This window comes from Lethenteron reissneri, chromosome 23, assembly GCF_015708825.2.
Source record: "Lethenteron reissneri isolate LAM-NWPU_2019-01 chromosome 23, ASM1570882v1, whole genome shotgun sequence".
NCBI lineage: Eukaryota > Metazoa > Chordata > Hyperoartia > Petromyzontiformes > Petromyzontidae > Lethenteron > Lethenteron reissneri.
The window spans coordinates 22,438,682-22,445,214 of NC_083801.1; the positions used below are offsets into that span (position 1 = coordinate 22,438,682).

At 52.0% G+C, this 6,533-nt stretch overlaps 1 protein-coding gene across 1 annotated transcript in view; it reads right to left on the reverse strand.

Moving 5' to 3' along the window:
* The window catches only part of NCKAP5 (NCK associated protein 5), a 264,077-nt gene extending 258,481 nt beyond the window's left edge, over positions 1–5,596 (reverse strand). Inside the window, exon 1 of the mRNA XM_061557707.1 lies at positions 5,417–5,596. The gene's annotated coding sequence lies outside the window, so the exon portion shown is untranslated. The remainder of the gene's footprint in view (positions 1–5,416) is intronic.
* Positions 5,597–6,533: the final 937 nt, after the last annotated feature.

Below are 6,533 nucleotides of genomic sequence, written 5' to 3' on the forward strand. Positions count from 1 at the left end.
AATCCAGAACATTTATAAAAACTGTAAATGTTACAGTTTTTCAACACACCGGTGGGCTAACGTAGTGAACTATTTGTCTTTTGTCAACGTGACAATTTTTGGCTGATTGGCCGTGTCGGGTGGTGGAGGGTTACGACAAATTTATAAAGAATGCGATCTAACCCAAAAACGTTTATTATGAATAATATTGGTCGCGAAAGCCTACGTGTTAAACTGAGGTTTATTTTACTTCGCAATGTCCACGAGACCGCGACGGCTTGGGAAGGCCTTGATCCAGCAGTGGATTGATCATGTCTGATGACGCGGTGAACATTCTAACATACTGCCTCGAAGCTCGACGGATGGGGAAGATCTTCTCCGGCGGGGACAGTCCGACCGCTCGCTGCACGGCCCCACGCCGACATCGCACCGTTGCGTGTTCGAGCAGATTGCGCTGAGCGCGATTACACAGTAGACATAAAACTTGGAGAGCGCTGAATTGCCTAAGTACTTTTATAAAAGCGCAACTCTCATCACCTAGGTTATCACAAGTGCACCTGTGTGCGCTGATGCAGCGTCTGCTCTTTTTGCACCGCATCAAATTCGCATTTTGATGTGGTCTCGATTCCTCCCTGAGCACTCACGAGTATCACACTTCCGCCTGTGCACCCAATGACCCGATTTGTTCCGTCAACTTGCAACTATTTTATTGCAAATAGTTAAAAGCTCTGTCTCTCTTATGTGTTCTTATGGGTTGACTCCCATTTTGTTTGGCATGATGTCCGACGTTTCACTCCACTTTTTAGGAGCTTCTTCAGGAACTTCTTGAGGAATTCTTGAAGAAGCTTGCAGCACATTGAGTGAAACGTCGGATTTCATAACGAACAATGTTCAATGCAACCAAGTAACACATCGGAGAGCTATAACGCACGACTGCCGTCACCTTAGGCCGTCAAATGAGCAGGTTTCTCTGCCATTCGTTCAGAGTGGTGGGTTACAGCTGCGGCGCCACGTGCTCCCAGTTACAAAATCTCTCTCATCTCACCTCCCTCTGAGAGACGTGGATCTGCGCTAACATAACTCAGCACCATCTCTGCTGTCGCACACGAGGATATGAACCCTGACCTCTACGCCTGCCTCCGACAAGACACGTGCCCCAACGCTCACATGGCCAAGCCGCGAAGCTCAGCATTTAACTGGTTTAAGGAGCCATGCTTTAGCGATAACGCCGGGTGAAAATGAACTGAATGAGGATACGCAAAGAGATAGAACAAAATGTAAATCATCTTAGCGGAACCACCGGCCTACTTAGAACAGAAAAGCCTGTGCAGGATAAGTCGACCAAAACACGGACTAAGCCCACCCAAGCCTCCACCGGTAGTGACGAACCGCTAATTATCCCTAACGAGCGTCAGTCGCATCAATACCGACTGCTGCAGCCGGTCAGAGGTTGGGGGATTCCAGGGCAGAGGATGTTCAGTCCTGCTGCCGCTGCTGTCTTTAGAGCCCCAAATCCTCACCACCCACAGAATAATAACACATACCCACGACCCTCTGTCATTCCTAGGGAGACCCAAAGTCAACACGTCTTGCAAGACACGTGTTTTCGCAAGTGTTTTTGGAGGATTTTTTTTTTACAATTATAAATCCCGTGCATTACCCTTCAAGTGGGGACTTTAAAATAAAATAATTGCGTCAATAACTCACAGCCTTTGTCACTCCACTGCTGAATGAAGGTCTCATCATGCTGTGTCCATTGTGCAGAGGTGTTGTATGACCATACTTCACCATTGTGATCAGTGTGGTCTGTTCACGTGGTGGGGGGGGGGGGGCATTTCTGGATCGTATATCACTCACCATCGATGTAAGCCGTGGCTGGGAACCGAATTCAGATTGCTCAGTGAGTTATCCACTGCCCCGCCACTCCACACTGCTGCACGATATTACCTCTTGTTAATGGGATGCTGCATAAATTCACGCAAAGATGAGGATAAATTGTGGCTTATTAAAACCCACAACGTTCAGGCTGATTCAACCTCTTGCCATGTGGGTTCATCTGCAAGGGTTCAGGCGTGCCGAATGACAGCTGCGTTGACTTTAATCTATGATTACTTCAGCAAAGACTAGGCTTGGCCGTGCGGTGAGCCGATGTAGTCATAGCCACTCGGATAATGATTCAGGATTAAGCAAACGGCGACAAAGTCCACTCGTGGTCTTTCACTCTCAAGTAATGTGTACAGGTGGATTAATTGAGTAACTTGAATGCGATGTCAACAGATGTATTGGTGCCTTCCCCGTGCTGGTGTATCATAAACATCATCATAACCGTCATCATAGCCATCATCATAACATCATCATAATAATCATTATACACATCATCATAACCGTCATTATAACCGTCATCATGACCATCATCATAACCATCATCATTATGCTGCCAAATTTCGTTAAATCTCAGAAACTAAGGAGGTTTGAGCTTGTGCAAAATGTCAGGTGTTGCAGGCTTGGGTTGCAATGTGGCCAGATGTCAGCAAAGCAAGGAATTCTTGAGTCTGACTCTGTGGAGTTTTGCGTGTACGTGGTGGGTTTTCTCCGACCACGCCGACTTTCCTCCCACATTAAGCAACACCGCACTGATGGAATTGTCCACCACCTCAAGGGTAAAGGGCATTATTACATCAACAAGTCCACGGCTCTTCAACGTGCATCCCAGTTAAACCACATCATCCCAAACACGGGGCCCTGGAGACAACCGCACAGGATGGAAAAATAATTTCCGAATCGCATTAATTGCACCTCGCCCGGCTCGTTAATGCGAGCCCAGTTAAACGCGGTGTGGGGGACGTTGTGCTGCACGTACACACAGCGCTAATGGCTCAGTTCCTCCCCGCGGGACTCACGAACCGGGCAAATGTCAGCCGAGAAGATGTCACGGCCAGTGGCGGCCATGGGCGTAAGCGAACTAGCCAAAGGCGCAGGGCCCCAAGCGGCTCAAGGGCCCTCAGATTTCATGACAAATATAACGATGCACCAGATACCACCCCTATTTCAGATCATATTGAATACAACTCTCATTTCCACGAACAAATGAATCAATCCCAATAATGTCTAACGTGTCTGAATCTCTTGTCTAATATTACTGCGTCTCTGTCTCATCTGTGTAGTATATCTCGTTTCTCATCTCATTAGGACTCTTATCCTTTGTCCAGATTCATTTCATCTCAACAACATCTCTGCCTCTTGCCTTTAACTCTTCTCTCATCGAAGTGGGAGCTTACGCATCGAAAGGGGGGCGCCAAATATAATGTAGGAGTCAGGCCCCCCAATGAGCCAGCACAACTACCACCACCACCTGGTCGAACTTAGCACAGAGAGGTCACCTCAGCAGGCACTGGGGCTGTGTAGTCCAAATCAATTGCACGTCCCATCAAACTGCTCCGGGCAAACTTTGCAGTTTACACGAACGAATTAACGAGTTTGAAACGGGCAAACACCGCAGACAAATTGGCGACAAGCCGCGGAGGGGTGGTGTCAGTGGTTGATGCGATGTAACACGATCCCGACGGACGAAGCTCATTGTTTGGTGACGCTGCTGCTGCGTTGGCAGTGGTGCACAGACACCGCCACCAACACGATAAACAAACGCGTTCGTCGGTAACACTGCGGCCTTAAAATATAAATATATAAAAGCGACATTTCGGGCAATGGCTCTTCTCCACAACACACAGAGAGAGAGAGGCAGAGTTGGACGACGACACTTTGGATGGACTACGAACAAAGTTCGACTGCTGACCACGGCTCACATCAGTGGCGACCGCTACCTGAACTGGTTCTGGAAACTCCACTTACGCCACCTTTACCAACCCCGACTGATTAGCGCGGAGACGTATCCTTCACTGTGAGGACCTCACTGCTTTTGTTCATAATTTCAAAGTGTACTCAGTTACTTAGCATTCACACACAGTGCACTTCGCATACCCCAACCGAAGCATATGCAGCTGCAGTGTTTCTATAGCTCTGTGAATTCTAAGCCCTCTGCGTGCCGAATGTTTTTACGTTTAACAAAAGCGTCCATTAAAATGCAGTTTGCATTGCCAAGTAAACTCAACTCAGCAGAATCACACACACACACACAGCAGCGGCACTGTTTCCTTTGCACATTCGATACGCGTGTGTGTGCACACACATGTATTCTTGTGCACGTGTGTGTATGGCGTGTGCATGCGTGTAAACGTGTGCATATGTATGAGGGTGGGTGGCCAGCACCACACCCGACCGCCTTTGTCTCCGTAGTGGCGATGTTTACACATTTCAGCAAGTACTCGTTTGAGGCTGAGTCGACGTAGGGGAGAACCAGGACCGGTTCAAATAATCGTCAGCAGCGCGCTATCCACTGCGCCCACCGCTCCCCACGTCTGCACTTGCGTGCACCAAAAACAAAACAAAGATCCCCCGTATAGCCTTAACAGACTGTAGGGGCAAGTGCTGTTAGCGAGCACCTATGAAGGCCGGCACGGCACACGAGGGGGTGGGTGGCCAGCACCACGCCCGACCGCCTTTGTCTCCCCAGTGGCGATGTTTACACGCCGCACCAAGTACTCATTTGAGGCTGAGTCGACCTAGGGGAGGCCCATGACCATATACACACATACGTAAGCACACAGCTGTGTACACAGGCGTATGTGTGTGTGTGTGTGCGCGCGCGTATGCATGTGCAGCGGTAATGTAGTCGCTAGCGCACTGATGTTCTACGAACCTGGCATCCCGAGTTCGATTCCCGCCCACAGCCAACATCGCTGACCAGTGTCTGAACTAGTCTCGAAGCCTCCCCTAGGTCGACTCAGCCTTAAATTAGTACCCGGTGTTTTGTGTAAACATAAGCATTGGGGAGACAAAGGCGGCCGGGCGTGGTTCTGACCACACCACACCCTCGCGTTCCGTGCCGGCTGTCATAGTTGCTTGCTAACCGCACTTGGCGCAAGCATGCAAAAGGCTATATGGGCGATCTTTGCCTGCATCTGTGTGTGAGTGATGGAGTGCACACAAAGTGCATCTCCCGAGTTTTGCAACGTGAACACCAAGTGGCGTTCACCGCACACACTCAGCGTGCAGCAGCTCACAAGCTCCCAGAGTTTGACGCGAACTAAATAATGATCGAGGAAACGCCACTCAAAGAGTCGCCACGGCAAGCGAAACTGCGCTCACTCACCATCAGATACATCATACAAGCCGTATTGTCACGTTTATAAGACGCACTTACATGATCTTATTTGCAATTTTAAAAAGTTGGATGGGGGGGGGGTGTAGGCGCGCGATCCTGTGTTCTCGCGCGTCACCAGAGCCCCCCGTGGTTCTCGACTTGACATCGGGGGCCGTCGGTGTCGCCGCGCGCTGGTGCCGCGTCTGACGACCCGGAGAAGCCGCCTCGAGAACTCACCACGAGTGCAGTCCGCGCGTCTCCGGCTGAAGCTCGTGGCCACGCGCAGTGTCCCCCATGGCCCCCGGGACGCGAGCCGCCGAGAGGGAAGAGAGACGCGCGCTTGCTGGAGGGGACAGCCGGCAAACTTGGACTGTAACCACAGCACCAGAAACACTCTCCCCCACCCTCCCTCCAGCTCCTCCGCGTCCCTCTGCCGCCCCACCACCGCCGCCGCCTCTCGCTCGCTCGCTCCAATCCCCTTGCACGCCGCCCCTCCCCTCCCTCCCTCCCTCGCCTGCGATGACATAAGCGGGGCGTGCTTGCCCCGCGCGGGCATTTAAACCGGGCGGGCTCGATTGCTCCCAGCTGGAGCCGGCTCCACGTGGAGCGCCTGCCCAGCCCTCGCGAGGGCGGGGGGGCTTCACATTACACAAACACAGCAGCAGCAGCGTGCCGCGTGCTCTCCGGGTTACAAACACGACCCGGAATGTAAGACGCACCCCAACTCGTCAATAATGTCATACAGCTGTGGTCTCTCTCTCCCTCTCTCACACACAAACACGCCTTATCGGATTGTAAGACGCTCCCCAAAGTGTTGACGTCACAAAGCAGTCATTTTAAAGAGCCGCGTACATGTGAATGACGTCACAAGGCAGTCATTTTAAAGAGCCACGTGCGTGTGAATGACGTCACAAGGCAGTCATTTTCAAGAGCCGCGTGCGTGTGAATGACGTCACAAGGCAGTCATTTTAAAGGGCCGCGTGCGTCTCCGGAGGTGCAGGTTTGCCGGCTGCCGGTGTGCACCTCACTCTTAATGCGCCTCACGCTGACAATGCCGCTCGCCGCAACCCTACACGTCTTAGCCTTAATCACAGCCTTAATCTGCCAACCTAATCCCAAATCTCGCCTCGCCCCAACTCTAATCCACAAGCTCGCAGTCTGCGCGCCGACTCGGGCCGCCACGCCGCCCTGCTGCGATCCTCAGCGCGGCTTTGACGCCCGCGGCGCGGGAAGCCAGCGGCCAAGGGGCGACGCGGAATGTGGCGGAGACGTGCCCGTCGCTGACGAGTCGCGCCACGCCACCGCCTGGACTTGGATCTCGCCTCGCCGCCGGCTTCACGCTGCCACCGCAGTG